This window comes from Peromyscus californicus, unplaced genomic scaffold (genome assembly GCF_007827085.1).
Source record: "Peromyscus californicus insignis strain IS unplaced genomic scaffold, ASM782708v3 Scaffold_9__1_contigs__length_137607984, whole genome shotgun sequence".
In the NCBI taxonomy this organism is placed as follows: Eukaryota; Metazoa; Chordata; class Mammalia; order Rodentia; family Cricetidae; genus Peromyscus; species Peromyscus californicus.
The window spans coordinates 95,701,167-95,725,768 of NW_026294617.1; the positions used below are offsets into that span (position 1 = coordinate 95,701,167).

General features: G+C 36.9%; 1 long non-coding RNA gene across 1 annotated transcript; it reads left to right on the top strand.

Moving 5' to 3' along the window:
• Positions 1-635: 635 nt before the first annotated feature.
• On the top strand, positions 636-21,488 carry LOC128106040 (uncharacterized). Its single transcript, XR_008216572.1, has 2 exons — positions 636-6,995; positions 7,279-21,488. It is a non-coding gene; the product is annotated as an uncharacterized LOC128106040 (long non-coding RNA).
• The last annotated feature ends 3,114 nt before the right edge of the window (positions 21,489-24,602 follow it).

A 24,602-nucleotide genomic window follows, 5' to 3' on the forward strand; every position in this document is an offset into this window, starting at 1 on the left:
TACTGAAAAACTACCTTCTCTGCCTTTTCCTTAGGAGCCCTTAAGTGTTCCCAGCTAATACAGCTTTCTTCAGCATAGAGCTTGAGTCAGGGGCCAGGAGTGGCAGGCCACTCTCTATAAAAGAAAACAAGACTAATGCCTTATGTGACTACTGTAAAGAAGTCATCAAACGAGAAACAAAATTAACTGTTTCATACATGTGAAGAAGAAACATCCACAGACATACTACAGACCAAAATACAAAATGAAAAAATGTGAAGTATTCAGACATCAACCATCAAAGCAATATATTTACCGACTCCAATGCTAGAATTACCATCTTAAGTAACTGAAACACTAGAGAAGACAAAGAATATTAACTAGCAAACACCATGGAAATGACAATCTTTGGTTTTAAAACGTTCAAGCCTGGGGAAGAAAGCTCCAATCAATTGTGTTGTCGTTTTTCTGTGTTCAATATGCTCTTTTTTGCCTGTGCCCTGGACACAGAAAAACTTCAGAGGAGGCTATAAGCCACTTCTAGATGGTTCAGATGTGTTTTCATCATCTCCACATTAATTCCTTCTTGTTTGATAATTCTGATACACTTTTATTGCCCTCCCCCCCCCCCCCCCCCCCCCCCCCCCCCGCAGCAACTGAGGTTTTTTGTTTTTTTGTTTTGTTTTGTTTTGTTTTTGAGTGAATTAGACACGTAGCTTCTATTCCAATTTTATGGAAACATCTGAGAGTGTTCATATTTCTCATTTTCAGTTTCACTTTGTGTACATGAAGATCACTGTGTGGAGTTACCTCTCTGATTTTTAATACTGTCTTACTCCCCAAATCCCAGGCTGGGATTAGTCCCACCCTATGTGTTTGTAGCACCACAGTGTGCTTGCTTAGCCTGCCACACAGTGACCTCCTTAGCCTGGCATGCTTTGTCAGCTTCTGGAATAATGAGATCATTGATTTCAACCCTATCTGGAAAGGAACTTCACGTGGTTAGAAGGACGTTACCATCGCTTTTCACTTAGACTCTGTGCCATGGTTGAATGCTGAAAGGCCACAAGCTTGCATGGGATTCACCATGTTTCATTATTAACTATATTGTAGTTTTAAATTATTAAATTAATGAATGACATTCTTACCAAGTAGATGTTTCTAAGTAAGGTACTATATGTGTACAGTGGTCCAAAGTTTCTTAATGCTCTGTGATAATTCTGTAATTTAATTAGTATGTCTGTATTGCAAATTAATAAAACTGTTGAGGTTATAAAGTTGTTCATTAAGGAAGCAATTCTCTTGCCATTTAGTTTGTTTGTTCTCTGCACTAAACTGAGATGCCAGATGGCCACAGGAAAACATGTTAATATTATTTAAATAGTGCTTTTATTCCTTGAAATGTTTAAGAGGTTTAAGAAACTTCAATTAACAATGTTGCATTGCATTGTATTTGGAAGAAATAATTTTTAGCACTTTACTCCTGTAATGTGCCTTTGGTATACATGATGGAAAGTGATATATTGTAAAAGCAGTTCTATTTCTTTTTCTGTCTTTATTTAGTTGCTGTGCATGTGTGTATGCTTGTGTTTGTGTCTGTACATGTATGCGGGCCTATGTGTCACCAGAGAACACTTGGAATTCAGAGGAAAACTGTTGGAGGCAGTTCTCTCTTTGACCATTGGCTTCCAAGAGTCAAACTCAGGTCTTTAGGCTGAGTAGAAAGCACCTACCTTTACCTGCTGAACCAGCACACTGGTCCAGCAATTCTATTTCTAGATGTCCAGTTTTAAAAATCTAATATTATTCAATAGGTGCTGGAAACTACAAAAATCTTTTGCAGTTTCCAATTTTATTCGCAGACTTTAAATTTTATTGGTTTTGTGTTTCTGACTGCCTTTATTTTCTCACATTTCTGTATTTATACATCAATGCACATGTATACATAAATGAGCTGAATCTATGATTTTCATTGGAGGGTTTATTCTGCCTGAAATAAGGTAGTTTTTTCCCTTGCTTTCACAATATAATCTATTATTCTAAACTCTGCATGGATTCCACCTGCAATATGAACTTCCCTCAACTGTATATCATGAAACTCTCTCTCCTGCTTTTGGATATTTTTAGCCTTTAATATATTTTCATTAATTTATTAAATATGTACTTCCTCTTGGTAGTTTTTAAAATATTATACTGCTTAAATATTTTTAAATAACATTCACAATCAAGTTAGCTTCAGACCTCAAGAACAGGATGTTTCCTGAAGCAAGCTTTGCAAATTTAGTATCTAGTTACTGTTTGGGAAAAAAAATAGCAGTATATACAACAGAAATAAGCAATATGATCTAAAACAGCCATATCACATGAGGGATCCATAATAATATGGATAATAATATTCAAATAATAACTATTAAATATAACTATTATAAAAATATTGATTTTTCCAGATGGTAGAGAGATGAGAGATAGATAGATAGATAGACAGAAAGAAAGAGAGAGAGAGGATGGCTAAATTTCTTAATCTTAGTTCTTAGTGTGTATGTGATTTGCATATACTTATATATATATATGTATATGCATGTGATTTGTGTATCTGTGTGTCTGTTTCTGTGTGTGTGTGTGTGTGTGTGTGTGTGTGTGTGTGTGTGTGTGTGTGTATGTGTGTGTTACTATGTGTAAGTACCACAGCACAAGGACAGCCTCCAGTGTTGATCTTCCACCTTGAGACAGGTTCTCTTTGTTGTTTTTTTGTCTGCTGAACCACAAGCTTCCAAGGAATCCTCTGTCTCCACTTCCTATCATACTGCAGGGGTGCTATGAGTACAGATTCACACTACTGTGTCTGGCTTTACACAGGATCTGAGGATCCTCAAGCTTGCATGGCAAACACTTTACCCACTGAGTTATCTCTTAAACCCCCAAGAGTGAGTTGAAAAAGAGAAAAATATAATGACTTAATTTTGATTAGTCTATTACTAGTTTTCAAAATTCACTCTATTTTTGTCTTCTTATTATGATGCTAATGTGAGCTAGTGAGTTGCCATTACAGTGTCTGCTTTCTGAGGAGGAACCCAGTGCTCAGAGAATTAGAATTTGATCATAAAGATCTGATCTTTATATATTAATCATCTAGAGGGGCAGTCTAAAACCATCCGAGTCTTATAATCCTGCGAAATTCTGGTTTCTTACCCACCACTACTATATTAGCGATCATTACCACTTAAAAAAATCAATATGGATAATTACGTTATTACAAAAATTTAAGAAACAAGTTAGGAAAAAAAGTAGTCTGAGATTTGATTGTTAGACTCAGAAGCTGTCAAATGTCCTTAGCAGAGAGCTGAAAGATTTCCTAAACTGCAGTCTTCAGTGTGTTCATTGCTCTGGGTGGGTAATGAGCAACACCAGGAACACTTCCCGTGCCTGGACTACATTCTGAGTATTGTTCAACCCATCAAGACAAATCTCTAAGAGGATCAGCATCATCAAGAATGCACGCCAACCAAGTTGCCATGTTTACACACATACTTTCCTTTCTCTGGCCCTCTCCCCAGCTGGTTGAACCAGGGCCACAGTGTGGCTAGTAACCTGTGAACTTGGTAATTATGTTTTAAAACTTGAGCTGGGTGTATTATTGTTGTTGCTGTTTTGTCTCTGGATTTAGATTTAACACATGAAGAAAGGATTTTCTATAGCATACCAAGGCACATCAGAGGCATCAGGACCTCAGAGTGACCTGTGAAAGCTGGAAAGTGTCAGGGCAAAAAGAGGAATATGTGCCATAGAGCTGAGTCATGTTAATAAGGGATCAGTAAAGCTTACAGAACTGCTGACTCTGCAGAGGTGCATGAAGCTGCCATCGCTCTATAATTACCTTGACTCCAATAGCCCTTAGCCCCAGGCATGAAACAGCATTTTCTTTGACTGTTGTAAGATATAGATCCCATACTTCTTTCAGTGTACATATATAACCTGGCTGGCACAAATGGGCCTCTAAATTATTAAGAAACTTAGCTTAACCAAGACTTGGTCCCAGGCTTTTTACATTTTATCAAATAAGCTTATTCCAGAACTAACAGATGCCACTGAGGAAGACAAATTACACATTTCGGCAGTGATATTTCAAACCGAACTGGTCTGAGCTAGTGGAATACTCTACATGCTTCTAAAATTCTATCTCTTATCTACATATCTAATTTTCTGTTTCTTTGTTTCCAAATTCCTCCCCTCAAAGATTGATTACAGCATTTTCTGTAATTTGTTATAGTCTGCTTTTGCTTAAGGAGACAATCTCTGGAAATTTATACCAAATTACCTCAGTAATGGATGTGCTCTCGTAATTCACCTGTCTTCTGCATGTTCGCTGATTTGTGAAACTCTTTAGAACCAAACCTCACTCTTTAATGGACCAGACATGTGCTTTTAGCTGTGCTAACCGGGACGCATAACATGGGACAATGGTTTCTGGAATCCCCCCAGAAACTGAAGGTGCAAGTAGGAGATTGTGTGTGCTGTGATTTACAACACATGATTATCGCCTTGATGGTTCGTTGTCTTTCGAAATGTAAGTGTTCCTGTTGTTTTTAACTCATAAGCTACAGTAAAATGCACATTTTCTTTGTGGGCAAAAAGTATCATTTAGCACAAAAGTCAAAACATAGCTTCTTTAAAAAAAAAATCTCCAATTAATTCTGAATTTTAAGTGACTACTAAATTAAACGTTTCCTGTCACATGTTAACAATACGGGGCCTTCCACTGAATGGCGCTCCGTGTAATCTTATTGAGCCAGTAGGTCACAGGAATACGAGAAAACATGTTTGAATCACAGGAGAGAGAGGATGTTGGATGGATCTGTGAAATACTCTCTGTTGTGGTATCAGCTGACTGATGGCTGTGATTCTCAGAAGGACTCCAACATTATGCCTCCTAAAAGCTGGAGATTAATGCGACCATGGTGAACCACACAGCGACACTCTGGCAAAGAAAAAGGGTCAGGACTGGCAAGATGTGGCAGGTGTCAAAATAAAAGGTTAGGCTCTGTGCCTGGGGACCCATCTGTCAGATAAAACTATGATAAGGCAATTAATGTATTTGTTTATGTTGCTCATGTCACACCATGCATATTCCATAAAAATGATCAGTTTAAACACTCTCAATTGCTTTCTGGAAATTAGACTATATGTAAAAAGAAAATACTCAAGATTTAAAAAAAAAGGTTTATTAGTTAAATGGAGAATTTACACAGCCAAATCAAATTAACTTGAAGAATTTCTAGTCTCTTTACTAAAGAACTAACGCTATTAACTATAACATCTTCATAATGTAGAGTATATATTAGGGACATTTGAAGCTGATGTTTATGCTGCAATGTAATTGGTATATCACCTCAAATTTTCACCATGCTTTACATTCATGATACTAGATTCTAAGTTTGGAATAAAATACATCCCAGAGAACTTCCAACCATAAGCTATGTATCCTGCATTTTCTTCAAATGTTTTGTTCACAACGTTGTCATTATTAGGGCTTTCATTTTCACTCTGTGAGTAATCCTGACTCCTCTCATTGTATTTATTATTTATTTAGCTTTCTCACGACATCTGCTTTACAATCTGTTTAAACTAGAACATGTTTAAGTTTAATATTCATCGGTGATGTATTTCTTGCAGACAAAATAAATTATCATATGCTTTAAAATGCCTTATTATTTTACAGGTCAAAAAATATAAAAGAATTTACCCAGAATTATGAAAGAAATAAGATTTTTTTCCCAGTTCAAAATTTCAGGTAAAAATTAATTTTCTCATTACTTTCTACTGTGGAGTTAAAAAAAAGCTCCCAGTTATTGTTTTAATACATTATTCTTACAATAATGTTACGTTTTGAAGAGAAGAAACTGGTTCATCAACTGCATAATGTGCTATGCAGAAGGAATAGTCAAGGCTTTTAATTTCCGAGGAAAAGCCAGATACGACTATTTTGTTCTCAAGCTGCACTTTCTGACAGAGTGATGGTGTTAGCATCCATTGTGACAACAAAAAGAAGCATTTGAAAAACAGAGCTCCCATGTTCAATGGATTTATTTTCATTTTGTTGAGACAGGATTTACCCCACTACTTCCCATCTATTAGAAGGATTTTCATTAAAATTTAAGTCAATGATTTTTTTTCACCAGGACAACGTCCCAGCCCAAAGCATGTCACAATCTTAATTTTTCTTCCATCTCTCATGGAAGCATGGCTTCAGTGGAGCAACAGGGATATTATGGTATGCTGAGGAAGTAAAGGTCAGTGGAGATTCAAGACACAGATTTTATTATAGGGTTCTTCCTGAGGTCTGATGCACGACTTACAAATTATGTTTGCAGTCTGACTACAACTACTATTTGAAATTGAATTCACTCCTGCCTGCATTTCCTGGCTCAGAGGTTTATACTGTTGCTTTAATTTTATTTGAATTTCAGTCTTCTGAATTAGCTCTGTTTCCTATCTCTTTATCTTCATTTGCCTGGATGTAGTTGAAAATACACGAGGGCAAAATAAAATTCTTAGTCACCATTCTGTATGACTCTTCAAAATTCTAAGATGTGTAACATTAGCAGGCTGTGATCAATTCAGCTAACTGGCCACTTTCTCTGTACCATAGAGCAAAAGTAATAATCTCAACAGAAAGTCGGGATCTCACTCATTTTTTTCACAGATCCATTAAAAGATCCATCAAACAAAAGGTAAGATGATTTTTAACTTCTTCACAGTAGGGACTGTCCGTTATAAATGATCAATTTCACAGCACATATTCTATCTTTACATGGGAAGAAAATAAACAGCTAGGTTCCTTTTATTTTAAAATGATTTAATTTCTACTTTCACTTTTCTACAGAAGTGTGAAAGAGCAATTTTGCTGGATATCCACTTATTTCAATTCAGCCATGTGACGATATTATGAGAACTCTGGTGGGGTGGTTGACCCCTCTTTCCTCTGAGACTGTGCAAACCTGCCTCTGTTTTAAACATAGGTAAGTTTTCGTGAGTTGTTCCCTGATAGATCAGCTAGACAAACTAAATCACAAAACTGCTTCTCTTATTTCTTAAGCTAAATACATACATACATGGTTATTTGGGAAAATTAATTACTCATTGGCCATTCCTTCAATCCATGGTAACAGTCAACAGTGCCTATCTGTATTTTGATTATTTTAACAAATAATTAAAATTCTCAGCGTAAACTGTGTTATGTAAAGAATGTGTCCACAACCAGTTTTGTTTCTTATTCTGAAAATAAAATGTTATTTCTTTCAGAAAAATCTACTTCAAATTGACTAGCATATGCCCACCTGCATCAGATGTGCCCTTCCCTTAGCTTCCCATGCTTCTGGACCTCATCTGTCTCAGGCATTGCTTTTCTGGCCAGACCCTTGTGTTTGTTTGTGCTATCATTTATGGTTTTAGGAGTTTATTTTAATACATTGAGCATTTGCTCAATATTAGGTAAGTAATATTTTACCTCCATTTCCAGATGATGAATCCCTGGTATACTGAGGGTAAATCATTCTTAAAATATGGACCTATCTTCTTTTAGTAATGGGGATTCTATGCATCTACTTACTGCTAAATTGCTGAGGAACCAGGGTGAAAGTCTGAGAGTTGTGTGGCAGGTAAGAAAAATAAGCAAGTGAGTGTATAGAGAAAATTAGAAAAGGGGAAACAAGGAGGTTGGTTGGGGAACAAGCATAACAGGGTTTTTGTTCGTTTTCTTATTTTAAAGAGTTGGGTTTTCTTGTTGTTTCGTTTTTGTTTTGTTTTCTTTTGTTTTGTTTTGTCATTTTACATACCATTCTCGGTTGTCCCTCCCTCCCCTTCTCCTGCACCCTCCCACCCTCTCCCATCCCACTCCTCATCCTCTGCTCAGAGAGGGTAATTCCTCCCTTGGGGATTCCACAAAGTCTGGCATACTAAGTTGAGGCAGGACTCAGTCCCTCCCCACTGTCAAGGATGAGCAAGGTATCACACCCTGAAAAGAGGGAGGAGGGATCAGAGGAGCAAGTGAGGTCAAGATCATGATGGGGGAAACCATGAAGACAGCTGATCCAAGCTGGTGGGAGCTCATGGACTCTGGACTGTCAACTGAGGAACATGCATGAGACTGAACTGAATGTGGGTGACAGTTATGGGGCTAGATCTGTCTGGGGAGCCCCTGGCAGTGGGACCAGGACTTATCCCAGGTGCATGAAGCATAATGATTTTAAGATAAAGCGTTACAGCAAAGCATGGGTAAGATATAACACTAGGTGGTTCAGTGGTGTTTCCTGTTGCTCTGTTAAAATACCCTGTCGAAAGCATCTTAAGGGAGACAGACTGTCTAACAGCTCACAGTTCAAGGCACAGTCCATCCTGCTGGGGGAGTCAGACAGCAGGGACCTGAAGGAGCTGAACACATCACGTTTACATGTAGAAGAGAGCAATGAGTCCATATGCACCAATGCTCAGCTCACTTTCTCCAAAACCCTGCCTAAGAATGGTACCACCCACAGAGGGTAGGTCTTACCTTCTAATTAACTTAATCAAGATAATCCCCCACAGAGACCAGTCTCCCAGGTGATTCAAGACTTTTGTCGAGTTGAGAACATGAACCACGACACTATGGAAACTTGCAAAAGCCTCACAATAATGTTGGAAAGGAGAAAAAGGAAACCCTGAGAAATAACAAATACATGGGTTTCTGGGCCTTTAGCATAATTTGATTAATTCTGAAATAATGTTTCCAGTATGAAATTAATTTTCAAGATAGAATAACGAGGAACCTCTGTCTCTGAAGAGGTTATTCATGTTGTTACACTTCATCATGGTAGTGGTTTAGCATGTGAGGAAGACATTATACAGTGACTTGGAAGACAGACTTTGTAGACAACGAGGAGCCTGACTCCCTGCTCCCTCCTCCCTGTCATGTGTGTGATCTTGGCAGGAGTCTCAGAGCTACTTCCTCCTGCAGCAGAGGAGCTGACTGTGTGCATCTCCCTAGTATCCTGTCCAGTAACATCCCAGCAGCGGATCTCACACAACCAACGTGATTTAGAGCATTACGTGGGCAATCCTAGATTAGGCAAATCAGGGCTCTAGTCCTCCTGCATTATTCCAGGAGGCCGACAACATCCCTAGCCCTTACAAGTCTTCCTTCTTGATTTTCACTGGAAAAGAAACAAATAAATTGAAAGTACTCTCTGCAGACCTTTCAATAGATGGTAGATTTCAGGTTGCCTGTATGTAGCAAACATCAATATCATAACTCTTGAAATTTAATTCAGCGTGTTCTACAGAACAGTGAACACTTTTGCAATTCTAATGCACTAGAAAGCATTTCAATTAGTTCATCATAATTCCAGGGGAAGAGGATTTGTAAAAATCCTTTTACTGGCTTTACAGGTGAGATATTTTCCTTTAAGTATTATTAGGAGCTTCCAAAGACAACATACAATTATAAATATTTGTCTATTAAATTCATATATATACACACAACTAGGATAGATATATATTCTCTATATATGTGTATATATATTTATATAGAAACAGAAATTAAAGTAGAGACCATGGAGAAATGCTGTCTACTAGTTTGCTCTCCACGGCCTGCTCAACTTGCTTTTTTAAGCAACCCAAGACCAATTCATTCTGGGTGGCACTGCCATGATGTGAACTGTCTCACATCAATCATTCATCAAGAAAATGCCCCTCCCCCAGGTGTTCCTATGAGCAATGTGATGGACACAATTCTTCAGTTGAGCTTCTCTTTTCCCAGTTAACTCAAGTTTGTGGAAAGTTGAAAGAAATTAACCATCAACACATGTGCGCATGCACACACACACACACACACACACACACACACACACACACACACACACATACCCCTCTTGGTATTTTAAACACTTTTCAGAATTAGAGTAAATCTGTGGCTTCAGTTCTTCACCATACTCCTGGATAAGTTACTATGAGGTCTGATGCTGGCTGTATGCCCTGCTCTTCTGGAAGCTCTAATAGAATATTCTAAGCCAGAGGCCACTGTGTCTATCATGATGACAGGCAGTGTGTACAATGTAAACCATTAAAGGTAGGCTCTGCAGGGTATCAGGAATTTAAGTAAAGATTAAACCATCAGTAAATCAGCCTACTGACTTGCCTAGCTAAAACCTCTTTCATCTAGGTAGTCTTCAACATGGATTATTTGTTCTTTGGATCCTTCCTTTTTATTTCTGCTCTAAGAATGTAATTTTTACAATATGTAAGAATAACTTATGCATACACATTTTATTGCAAAATAGTTTATAAACTGTGAAGGTAATTTTACTGTCAAAAATATTTTTAAAACTTATTTATGGAATTGTGTAATATTGAGAATACTGAAGTGAAATTGTTATTACTTAACAAACTGTGTGATTGTTTACAAAAGTGAGAAGAATTCCTCTGTCTCCAAGTGTGTGCACTTTTGCCATATGCTAGTCCATACCCCACCCCTCCACCCCCACTGCCACTTCAATCTGGGCTTTCCTAATTGCCACACTTTGTCCAATATCACTTTAGGCAGCATGACTAAGGGAGATATTTATCAAGGTTGCCATATCTGCTGTCCTGAAGTCACCATTTCAAAGAAGCTTGAGTTACTTTCCAGGAAGCAGAAGGGAGCCCACAGGAGAGAGATGTTATATAAGCTAAGGGCCCTCAACAAAATACTAGCTACATGACAGTGGCTATAGTATACTAAGATGACCTGTCCAGTGTTAGATAGTCGCACATCACCCAAAGACTCATGAGAATAGGTAATACAATTGTTTTAAGCCAGGTAGCTCATGGAAAAAATTCAGCTATTTTTAAAAATGCAGAATCTGGGGTGACACAGAAACATATATTTACTTACATGTTATCTAAGATTAGTTTCATAGTGTACAAAAGTGGTAGAGTTGAATAATCAGAGAGTCTATGGCGTGAAGAGCCTAAAAATATAACATCTTTCCTTTTTCAGGGGAAACTTCATGAACTCTTTCTTTAAGTCTAGGAGGCAGGGTGATTTGTTGGGCAGCAATAAATTACACAGACATTTGCCCAAAGCGAACATGCCTCATTCCTTATTAAACCAATAAATTCCTATGCTCCTGAAAAACTACACATGCATTGGCAGAGCCAATAACCCACTCCATGGGTAAAGCTTATTGTTCAGCTTGCATTTCTAAAGGACAGTGATGCAGATGGTTGGTTGAACACCAGCATCTGCTACTTATTCACCACAGCAGTGGAGCTGGGCATAAGGCTGGCTACTCTTCCAGAATTGGATTTCTGAGTCCCTATGTTATATGTGACCCCGAGTTTGTATTTCCCTTTCTGAAATAAGAAGAGAACAGATGATAGTATTTCCTTGGGTTTCTCCTTACCTTTCTTACTCTTCCAACTAACAGAAACTTATAGCTACTTGATTTACCTCCCTAATAAGTATAATAGGCTAGAGAAGGAGGAAGAAATGAAAACTATTCAAATAATTTAAGCCAACTTTTTTACTTTCTAGAATTCCATGGAGCAGAAGTTCTAACAGCTTAGAATACTCATATTGATCTACAAATTAGAGAGAAGTAAAGTTGAGTCTTCTCTAATGTACCAAATGGCCATTGGTTATCATATTTCAGCAGATTGACCATCTCCTAACAAAGGTAACAGTTTTATTCAAAAAGTTTTGGCACCAAAATGATTTAGCTGATAAAACATTGGATAGTTGGTTCCAAACTCTAAGTGACTTTGATAAACTTTGCCCCAATTTTGTTAGTTGGCCAGAGGCGAACCATTTACAGTAACCATACTTTTTTCTCTTCCTAGGTAAAAATATACAACTCCAGATAGACGAAGCAGGAATTTTGAACACTGATCTTTCTAATTCCTGTTTCTCCCAAGTCAGAGGGCTGCAGTAACTGGCGATCGCCCTAGGCATGTGTCACTTTAGTTCCCAGAAATGCTTGTGCACCAACACAGTGCCTTAGGTGATGTGATAGGGGTATAGTCAAGGTGAGCCTTTGCCATGAGGCTGAAAAGTGCATACAGAGAATGTTTTTAGGCAATTAGCAGAAAATTAGGGAGGAGAATTTTAGTCACACTGGGAATCCGTAAACTAAGATGGCAGTCAATATGGTTTAATGAGGGTAACTTTGAAGTATGTACACTTGACATGGTTCCCATTTCCCCAGTGGTTGTCTCCTTAAGACTGGGGTGGAGCCTACCAACTCATAGAGGACACTAACCTAAGCAATTCTGGGAGTGACCCATTCTTAGAAAACCAAGTCTTTAGCAGACTTAATATCCAGAGGTTAAGACCCTGTTATAGAAATTCTGAAAATCTAAATGCAGCAAATGTGTTCTGGAGCAAAAACAAAACAAAAAACAACCAAAGAAAAAAAAAACAAAACAATAATAACAAAACCTTTAGTTTTATTTCCAAATGAAATGCATTTAAAAAATATTCTTCCCAGAGGATTTTGTTGAAAGTAAAGAATACTTCCCAAACACAACTGTAAAAAATGGAAGCTGGCTTGTGGTGCTTGGGGACTGCCTACTCATCTGGCAATGCCCTCTTAAGAGTAACTTCTTTTGGAAACTGTATCAGCTGTTCTTGTTATGGACCATCTCGGATTCTGTAATTTCTGGATCAGGATGAGCGTAATAGTCTTAGTTATCTAAGTACCTGCTTTCCCTGCTGGACTCAATGCCATGTAAGGAAAGAAAACATATTTTTCTTGCTTACCAAAATATTCCCATGGCTTGTAAAGATGGTAAGAAATACTTGCTGAAGAAATAGATCTCTAAGGGGAAAACGACTGATTGAATTTTACCAGCATTGGAAACGGGCATGAACAGTGATGAGCCCTCTGCAAGATGAACTTGTATGGAGTAGATAATGACTTAAGCAACATTGAGCAAGGGGTGTTTTCAAAAGGCAATATTGGGCCATGCCCATTATGACTATTATAGCCAGAAGACACATGAGGGAAATGTCCATTTTGGTGCAGGGCCAAGGACTGGCAAGGAAAATTCAATTCAGACCAATCTCCCTATAAGGACATACTTAGCTTTGGGAAAGGAAATTGGAACTCATTTGGGTTTTCTATCTCACAATATAATTACTATGGTTATTCTTCAGGATGTGTATTCACATACATGAGAGCTGGTGTTTAGATATCCTTCTTATGAGGGTAGTAATCTTCCCAGGTGCTGAAGTCCAAAATGGAAAAAATAAAATAGCCAACTGAAAATAGAACCCAGTTCTCCATGATTATGTTGAAAATTTAAGTAAAATGCATTGCTGGGGGGCTGGTGCACTCCAGAAGAGAGGAGAGATAATCAAAGCAAAGACAAGACCCAACACACTGGAGGGAAATTAGAGGAAATGTGGGAGAAAACGGTCTCTTATGCTCTGTGCCACATAGGAACACATCTGTGTCACTCAGCAATGTCAGAACTTACTGAATAACAATAAATTAGCAAGGTTTGGTAGTTTCAACTACAGTAATTTGCTAGATAACCCTTGGTAATCTGTCTAAGGCAAATGAAAGTTCTTTTATTTCAATCTTAATTATTAACGTTAAATCTTAGATCATGCATCACACAACCCACAGTGAGTTTGACAATATATCTTTAGACAGAATGAATATAAGTTAAAGAAGCTGCATCAGCATTCAAAAGGTCCTAGAAGTAGGCTGATGGAAATGTTAATAGAGTCTGTATTGATAAGATAACTAAGAATTCAGGCCAGGGTAACATATGATAGATTGGTGGGAGGACCTGCCATCATAGTGCTAGACGCCCATCCTTTTACCAGGTTCATGTGAAGGAGATACAGCTTTTCCTTGGTCTAATGAGTCTTGTGCATTCTTGTGTCTAGTTTCCCTGCTATGATTTTAAAAATGCCCAGGTGCCCTCAAAGTCTCAGTTCACACCAATAAACTTAAAAGGTGGCATCCTTTCTACTACAAGGAATAGGTCATTTATCAGTTGGAACTAGATGGGTGGTACTCAATGAATACTGTGGGTTATGGGTACACCAGGGACCACAGTCATCTCCCTCTAAAACGGAACAAAAAGCTGTTTGTAATATAGAGTGCCCTAGGTCAAAGCACAGTCTGAAAACCCTTTGTTTTATACAATAGAAAGTAACTAAGAGAGGGGTAAAACCGGATCTCAACAAAACCAAAAGGGGTAAAAGTCAACCTGACTGGGAAAAATCACTTACCCTCTCTCTACCTGTATCTCATTAGTAAAATTAGGATGAAATAATTTATAAGGTTGCTATTAACGTTCAAATTTTTATGAGCAGCGAGGCTTTCAGAACATGATGTCTTCAGCAGAAAACACCACCATTTTTCAATATTCCTTTTACATGTAATGGAAACAAGTTAAAATAATAGGTCTGATGTTCACAAAGCCATTAAATATTTACTGTTCACTCTCTTGATGACCATTTTGATTCATTACATAGTATATATAAATCATCGATATTTTCAAATTACAAACAGCTCAGGAAGAAATTTTGCATCTCCTGCTGTGGCCTTGAACTAAAATATGAATTACCTCCGTCTTGGTGGGGATGTTTTTAAGCTTATCATTTGTTAAGAGCACTAAGAACCTAAGCAAAATACTACATATGTATGATAAGTGCAAGATATTGCATATGTATGATAGGTTTATTATGATAATTTTCCTTGAATTGTAAATTGTATCACATAGATCATTTTACCTTTTCTGGGAGTCTCTTTGTTTATTTTTAAAATATTAGTATCCAGTAACAACCCAATTCAAACAGAAAGAGATGTTCTCTGTGTCACACAATATACCATTAGTGAAACTAAAATATTGTGTTATTTCTCTCAAGGGAAATATAATTAAAGATAAAGGGAGATGTGGGGAGGATGGCACTGATTTATAAATATCACAGTGCTATTTTATGAGTCTATACATTCTTGTTTTTTTCATTTAGTTACATGTCCCTACTACTGCCTTTTCTGTTTCCTAAAGTGTTGATGTTTCTATCCCCTGGGGTGCAGCCTTCATAGTTTGCAATTTCTCCAAATACTCCAAAAATCGTTGTCTGTACTAGGTGTTGCACAGCAAAGAACCATCCATCGATAAGTCTTTCAATGTTCATTCCAACACTCCCTTTCCAAACTTGTTCTCAAACTCTGTCACAGATCCTTGGCCTCCTAAAATTACCATTACCTACCCTAACCCATCCCCACCCCCTCTTTCTTATGCAAATGAACGTGCCCTGGCCTCCTGCCTTGAGACTCAAGTCAACTCCTTCCTGAAAGCTTTTTTTCCCCAAAAAATTCTTTCTTTTCATCCTGTTTTTGAAACTATGTCTGTTTTTGAAATTCAGAAAATGTGGCAGTCAGGTAATAAGCAAATCTGTCAGGGTTCCCAAACTGATAGATGATGAATGAAGTCAGCGTCTGTTTGGAAGACGCTAATAATGGTTCTGTTGGGTCTTACTGCTTGTGTACATTCGAAATGCAGATGGTGTGTGGTATACAGCCGGAAGTAGCATTAAAATAAGTTGCACACCATCCTTTAGTTCCCCAAGTTTGCCAATTATCTTAGAGCACTGGTCACAAACTATACAAATAGTTTGCAGGGGTGAGAGTGAGGTGCTAGCAAGTAATCCAAATAAAAATATTCAAATGACATCCAGTGATGCTGGCATTCCTAGGCACTGAGAATGCCTACCACTACATTCACCAGATGTTAAAAATTACCTCTGCACTACTGAACACAATCTCTAGACAATATTACTATTCAAATTTATTCAATTTAAGATAAAGTTCCTAGTATGCATAAAACTACCTTAATTTGTTGTGTGAAATAGGTAAAGTAGTTCTGATTTTAGTTTCTGAGACAACTCCATACTGATTTCCATTGTAGCTGAGTTAATTGCATTACAACACCTCTTTTTTTTCATTTCTATTGTTTTATTTGTGTTTTTGTTTATGTTTGTATATATGTGTGTGTGTGTGTGTGTGTGTATGTGTGTGTGTGTGTGTGTGTGTGTGTGTGTGTGTGTGTGTGTGTGTGTGTGAATACATCCTGCATTCTGCAGGTGCTTTGGGAGGCCAGAAGAGGGCGTCAGATCACCCTGGAGCTTGAGTTACACATGGATATGAGCTGCCCAACTTTGTAATTCAGCAGACCAGCAGCTGGGAAGAAATCTTCATTTTCCTCCCTGGGAAGTAATAGCTTCCAGATACTGTCCCTCTTAGAAGCAAAGAGAAATTTACTTGTTTTAACTGTTTATAATTATGCACTGCTGATTGTTTTGAATGGCTTCTACAACATATGTATCTTTAGTTATTATCCATTTTGGTGAAGATAAACACTGGTTTGTTTATTTTCAGAATTTATAATAATACACTTCATTATTAAATTTCTGCAATTGACTCCCTCCTTCTATTATCTATAAAAATTTGCTCTCTCACAGTCGCCCTCCCCCCCAGTTTTTGGTTAAAATGAATACCATTGTTACAATAATAAATTCATGTGTGTATACGTGCATATGAGTACATGTATTAATTTCTGCTGAATATGTACTGAATGCAATTGTTCATGTGTTGCTTTAATGAGCCTGTGCAGCTTTTCTCCAAACTTCTCTCTCCAGTTTGTATTTTGTCAGCACCGGGCTGGGTTCAGCTGCACCATGGCCTCACCGGTACTGGAGTTGTCTGCCACCTCTTTCCTCTATTCTGGTAGGTTAGCAAAGGCCTTAATCAGTTTCTGACTTCCATGAAGATAATGAACAAAGTAATCGGGGGAATTTATCACAGGTCTTCTGGACACGCACATTTTTCAACAGTCTATTGAAGTCCTTTCCCAAGTTTTCTACTAGACTGAATCATTTTCATATTGATTTGAAAATGTTCTTAATATAGCCCAGATGAATTTGGATACTATCAATTTACGCATGTGTGTATGCCACTTACCAATATGTTTTGATTTTAATTCTATCTATGATGTCTTTAGTCACCAAATATTCTTTATTTTTTTAAATTTTATTATTCATTATTATTGCAGACTTCTGTGATGTGTGTGTGTGTGTGTGTGTGTGTGTGTGTGTGTGTGTGTGTGTGTGTGTGTGTTTGTGTTCTTGTGCAAGCCAGGCCACATGTGTGTAGGTCAGAGGACAATATTCAGGAGTGGATTCTTTGACTATGCATCCCAGAGACTGAATTTATGTTGTCAGGCTTGTGCAGAGCACTAACACTCCACTAAGCCCTTTTCATAGCCAAACATTCTTCAAATTAGTATAGTAAAGCTTACTAACTGGACTGTAATGCTGTTTAACTTAACATTTTCTCCTTAATGTAATGTTAATGATATGTACTGATTAATAAATCATTGACTCTTTCTAGAATATTCAATTTCCTTATTGATTTTTATTGTTTTGCAGCCTTGTTCTTTGATACTAGGAATTTTAATTGTGTGTGTGTGTGTGTGTGTGTGTGTGTGTGTGTGCGCGTGTGCGTGTGCGTGTGCGTGTGCGTGTGTATCCAATGGAATCACTTCCCGGCATTCCCATAGCCTGTGGCACCTCCTTAGTCATATGAATGTAGGATATTATTGAGTTCACATTGGTTCTTCTGGCATATTACATTGTCAAAACTATACCATTTTAATGATCATGTCTTGACAATAGCTGATAGAAAGTCATTCTTCCTCACTCTTCTATAAGACTCTTGACTATTTTTTAAACACATTTAAAATTAAATTTATGTATTCATTCATTGTGTGCTGAGGGCATTTGTGTCACAGCACATGTGAGAAGAACATAAGGTATCTTGTGGCTCGCCTTTGATCACGTGGGTCCTGGAAATCAAATCCATGTCCACAAGCATAGTAACAAGTGCCTCTACCCACTGAGTCATCTTGCTGACCTTAGGTTCCTGACTATTCTTAAACCTCTGCAATTATGTACAATATTTTAATAAACTGATCAATTTTCAGATGAAGACCTCATCTGTTCTCTGAATACTAAGAGGTTTCAATATTTTAATAAACTGATCAATTTTCAGATGAAGACCTCATCTGTTCTCTGAATACTAAGAGGTTTCAATATTTTAATAAACTGATCAATTTTCAGATGAAGACCTCATCTGTTCTCTGAATACTAAGAGGTTTCATGATTGGTTTTTGAACTTTTTAATTCATGTGACAAGTTTTCTTATTCTTTTTGATGTTAATGTTAGCTATTTGTATTCTTTTGTTGCTAAAACCCTGTTATAATGCACAGACTAAAACTGACCCATCCATTTTAATGTACTGCTCTATTTAGTTGGCTAATATTTTGGTCAGTACACTTCTATCTGTATTCATGAAAGTGGTTCGTTTGTGATTTTAATTTTTTGTAATATTTTTGCCAGATTTTACATAAACCCATCATTGAATGGAAATTGTTTCCTCTAACTATTTCCATCATTTTGTAGTGGGATTTGTGTAGAAATTCTGTTATTTTTTCCTAAGTACTTAAAAAAGTTTCTTGATGGATTCAGTTGAAATAGTGTTTCCTTACAAAATTAAAAAAAAATATTTCAAAGCAAATATGATATTCAAATATCTATGTATTTTTAAAGCTTTTATATTTTTAAATAGTTCATTTTACCTTATTTATTAAGGACATTTACATAAAGTAATTAAATATATTTTTTATTTTTAGATATCAGTAGGACTAAGAGTGATGTCTTTATTTTTGTTTCTTATATTGATAAGCAGGTTTTATTTTATTTATTTGGTTAATCATGTAGGTTGTTAGCAATTTTATTATCCCAAACCAGAAAAGAACTTTACACATTGTTGAATGTATATATAATGTGTGTGCTTTGTATTTCATTTATTTATACCCTTTATTGTTTATGTCAATCTATTTTGCATGAATAATGTGCTGTTCATTTTGCTGGGAGAATTCTTGAGATGGAATCTTAGATGTTGACTTTCAACCCCTTTCTTCTCTAACATGAGAATTTAAAACTCTCTAAAGAACATGACTTCATTTTTATTCCTTTTTTTAAAAAATCTGCTCCATTGACGCTTCATAGACAGACCACCGAAACTCCACTGACTTTTTCTCATGTTATTGAAGAGTAAATGACTTAACTTTCAGAAGTTAGAGATTTTTAGTTATTTATCCTATTTTTTAAAATTTGAATCAGTAGTAGTTAGAAGCCTAGTCTCTGTATTATTAGTTGGAATCTGTTAAGATTCATTTTCGGTATGGGTTCATTGTATATCTAAAGATACTATGTATTTAATCCAATTTGTATGCGAGTGTGTGCCAGTGAGTCATTGGTTGGGTTGTTTAGATCCTGCATATACAATTTTTGTCTTTTCTATTTACTCTATCACCCCTCAATAGTAATCAGTTGAATTTTCTGAAATATCTTTGGAATTATTTGTCTTTTTGCTACATTTTATCTACCATTTAACTACATTTTTTTATGTATATGTTATTTCTAATCTATGTATTTATGTTATCTATTTATTATTTATTTATATTCTTTTTTCATACATAAAAATAATTTTATATTTATCTATATTCTATTATCATTGATTTATGCCTCTATCATCTATCATTCTAGCATGGATATTACAAGTTATTGGATAAACACAATCTTTAAACTGTATATACTGTTGTTGGTTTGATCTTTTATTAATGTGAAATATTGTTACTTACAGAAGTTTTCTAGTTTTACAACCCAACTCTATTTTAAAATAATCTAATAACTTCTTTTTCAATGTGTTTCTATGGAATTTTCTTTCATATTTCCCTATGGTCACACATGTATGTGCATGCACACATACAAGCACACATACACACTAAATAAATGAATGTAAAAAGGAAAAAGTACTAAATAAAGCAAATGGTATATAGAATATACTAGAAATATATTAACATCCTTCTTTCTTTTGTAGTTTCTTTGTTGATTTGCTTGGTATTTGAGAAAAGATAGTGCCCTAAATGATCTTAAAGTCAACATGAAGCTCAGGGTGGCCTTGAACTCATGATTTTCCTGTCTCAGCCTTCAGAATGGTGAAATATACCAGCATGCCCAGCTCTTCTCTACTCCATTTCCAAGATTGTTTTAGGTTGAATTGGATGTTGTTACTATAACAGATTAATGTATGAGTTACTGTATTGACAGGTGCCTTGTGTGGGCTGAGCTCCTTTAAGTACTAAAGAATGAGGGCCTGGTTCAGGGGAGGTACCCTGACAGACACTGCTGGTTTCTTGTTTAAGTATAGGATTGTTTTTCTTCTTGTGATTATATTCTCTTTTCACACATAATGCCAAGGATTAGCATCTTTCTTTTTTATTGGCTTGCCTTTTCTGCAGTTTATCTCTTTTAATGATCTCTTGGAGAGCTAGCATTTAAATTTATCACTCAACTGTTCTCTCACTTATAAATTATTGATCTCCAATGGTATCTTTATTAATTCATTCCTGCCATTTTATACTCATTTAGAAAATTATTCCTTTTTTTAGTGGAATGATTAATTAATCTATTTCCATTCTTTCTTGTTTAACATGAAAAACATTAAAGCATTATATTTTCTTCTGAGTACTGGTCTGGCAAAATCCTACCGTGTTTAGTTCTTCTATGAATATTTTTGATTTTTAACCTTGCCATGAGTGGGGAATCAACCTCCCCCCTCTTATCCAAATTCCTAAGATTGACCCACAGCTCCAACATTGCTACCATCTTCTGATATGGTGGCATATACTTTAGCTGAGTGCCTCTTCTCACCTGCTTTTGTAACTGTCTGTGGCCATCTCACCAAGATCCAAGAGGAGAGCTGAGTGACGATTCTGGGATGGTAGGGGATGTGAACAGTGACAGTGAAAGGAAGTCTTTGTCTTTTTCCTGATACTTCAAATGCAGATCTGAAAAAGGAAGGATCTGGACCTCCCCACCTGGATCCCAGGTGAAAACAGCAGCTTCTGGAATGAGCAAGCAGAAGACCCAGTCTCCAAGGAGCTACTTTATCTGACCTGAAAATGTACAAAATTATTGTTGTAAGAGAGAAATTTACATCTATCCCTTTAGGGACCATTATTTCAAGACTCCACTTCAGCAGCCGCAAATATATAATAACTGATACAGTTACTAATTACTAGTTGAGTTGCATTGCTACCAAGGAATATGAAATATATAAAATGTATGTCCTAGTTCTATATAGGATATACTAAGATACTTTAGCTGTCTAAGAAGTGATCAAGTTTTGTAAGTATTTACTACTGTTTTTATGAATTTTCTATTACATAACTGTATATTGTCTTAGCTTATATATATATATATATATACATATATACATACACACACATATATTTGCTATTCAACCCACATTATTAGTTGTGTTACTACTTTCCATATCATGCTCTATATAACGGAATTACATAGAAGACTGATGAGTTTCCATCAAAATAAAAACATTTCCTGGTCCCTTTATTATTTGTTTCCTGTTTTTATTGACAAGGTTAGTAACACAGACTACGGACCAGGAACGAATCCTATCTCTAATTTGCCAGCTGTTTCGATACTAAAACACACCGTTCCATCTTGCTGTTTTTCAGTTCCTATGTCAATGTAAAGGGGGGGGGGGGGGCAATAGTACACATCCCTCTGGATTCATAGCATCATAAAATGAATACATGTTGACTAATCTCAATCATGCTTAGCTGATGAGGGACATGATCTTGCATTGCATGTAAGAGGCAGTGAGAAGTAATGACATATTGGCATCTGTTTAGGCTTGAGTGTCCTGGACTTTCCCAAGTTTATTTTACGGGGGATGCTTTGGTTCCAGCAAAATGAAAAAAAGAAATGTTCCGTACAGTATTGATTTGAAGAATGCTGCTCTATATCCCTGTGTTATGCTATAGACTTGGAATTGCACCTCAACACAGAAAGTACGAATGCTATTTAGGAGAACTTTGAACTTCTTGACATGGATCCACATTCCATGTGCATATATGTATGTGTCTCTGAGATGTGCACAGACTGGAGCCGATTTCAAAATTTCACCACGTGTAGTTTGTTTTTTACAAGTATTTATTTATTTAATGTATTTATTTTCATGGGTGTGGAAACTTACGTTCCATAACAACACTCAAATGGAGGCTGAGGATGCAGTGTGCTGGCATTGATTTTATCCTTCTATCGCGTGGGTAACAGCAATCAAACTTGGGTCATCACTCTTGGTTGCAAGCACCTTCACCTACTGAACCATTCACAGTTCCCCACCCCAGATGTATTTTTATGCTAAGTGAAAAAACTGTGACTAAAATTCTTAAATATATTGTTTTTTGTTTTCCTCTGTTCCTGGTTGGTTAAGGTTTTTCCTGCTTGTCACCATCAGACATTTCCTAGCATCAAAGCATCTTATCCTCCTTAGATGACTTGCTTCCTTCCATTTTCCCTTCTTTGAAGTCATCTTTCTTCTTCCATCTAAACAGTGTTTTTCCACGGATCTTTCTTCTTCTCTTTTACAGGAAGCACAGTGCTTCCTTGCAGACTTTTGTGACTATTAATTGCTTCTTAGCATTTATGTCTGGTTTCCACAGCCTCTTGTTTTGCAAAGAAAAATTTGCTGCTATCTGAATGAGCTGTTGAATACATTCCATCTGTTTGGTTGTTATTTCATACATCAACGCTGGCCTTTACTTTGTATTATTTTAATTATTTGTTTAGAGTCTTTGTAAGGGATTTTTGTTTTTGTTGTTTATTTGTTTGATTTGGGTTTTTATTTGTTTTGAGACAGAGTTCCATCGTGTAGCTCAGGATAACACAGGACTCACCATCCTATCTCAGCCTCATGATTGCTGGATTTGCATCTATATTCTTCTAGGTCTGGGCTCATTTTATTTTTTTGCTTATTGTTTCCCAGAACAGTATCTAACCACATGCCCAAGTGTCAGTTTAAATGGTGAGCATACTGTCTTGTCATAGCACATCTTCCAAAAGCAATTTTTAATAACTTTTCTAATGTAAATTTGATGATGAGGCCCATTTATATATTTCCCATTTTCTGTCAAGTTTTGCTTCTTACTCCTCTCTTTAAATTCTAAGAATATTTTTATATAGTTATTATTAACACTCTGATACTCTCAAGTCATGCAAATGTTATTTCATATGCTATGATTGGTTATAAATCACAGTTTCCGAAGACTTTCTGAATTCCACAGAGGGCAGCCAGGATCTACTTTACAGAGCTGATTCCTCCGAGATCTACATTCTAGGGCCCCCAACCTACTCTTCTATCTGTTCCCTGTTGCTTTCTTAGATTGGACATGTCTGCCTGAATATGGAAGACTCTAATGGAAAGTAAATGAAGCCATATTTAGCCCAATTCCACTACAGTGGCTGGAAACAGAAAAGAATAGGTGATTTTCCCCCAGATGAAACAGCATTTAGGGGTGTATATCAGGGTGTTTAAGGCAACAAAACTAAGAAGATATCACCTGATCACCTTAACCAGCAGCACCGTGGTGAAAAAAACCAAAAACACCTCTCCTGTAAAGAGGTTGTTCTTCTCTTCCTGCTACAGGGCCGCAGGAATATAAAATAAAAACTCAGCTGGCTACGACAAAGCCACTACCTGAAGGGATCAAGGAATTCCTTCAGATGAAGCCAAATCTCAAGGGGTATTTGGTGCTCTTTGGGTTTTAATATATCAGCCGTCTTCTGCTATGAATATCAAGTGTGTCTTCAAAGGTTTTTTTTTTTTTTTTTTTTGGTTTTTTGAGACACGGTTTCTCTGTGTAGCTTTGTGCCTTTTCCTGGAACTCACTTGGTAGCCCAGGCTGGCCTCGAACTCACAGAGATCCGCCTGCCTCTGCCTCCCGAGTGCTGGGATCAAAGGTGTGTGCCACCACCGCCCGGCTCATAGTTTTTCCAATTGATTTTTTCCCTAAGAATCGCTAACAGTGTGGACGGGTCACTCTTTGGACATAGACATTTGAGGCATTTGGAGAACAGCCTCAGGCCCGTCTGGTTTCCCCCTTTTTAAGCACTAGAATCAGATATCTCCCTCCGCTACATCCAAGGACAAACAGAAATCACATTCAGACCACCACATGCTAGTCTGCTGAAGTAAGGTAAATTCCATACGGAGACGCTGCCTAGGTCAGTTGGACCACTCCATTCTTATACAGCCTTAGTGGTATTTATACTAACACTGTAGACTCGTAACATTTTACCTAACCACTTCTAAGAATGTAGACTGAGCACATCAATTCTCTTTTTGATATATTAACTAATACTAACTCTCAGTTGACCTCCTTTAACCACTCCATTTTCAGGTTGTAAAAGAAAACCTGACAGTCACTGACCGAGGAAAATTCTTACCTGCCTTTATGACCCTGTAAGAATTCAAGCCTGGTGGCCTGGCTGGAGGAAGAGGATTGCAATTGCTTGGGCTTATAACTGTAAACCTCAAAAGCTTAGGGGAACGAAGAAGAACAAAAGTACACCAAGCTCTTTGTCTCTAGCTTGGTGTACTTAGATTCTTTTTCCTGAAAATCATTTGTGCCATTTGTAGCTTCTCTTCTGGGCCCCTGGGAA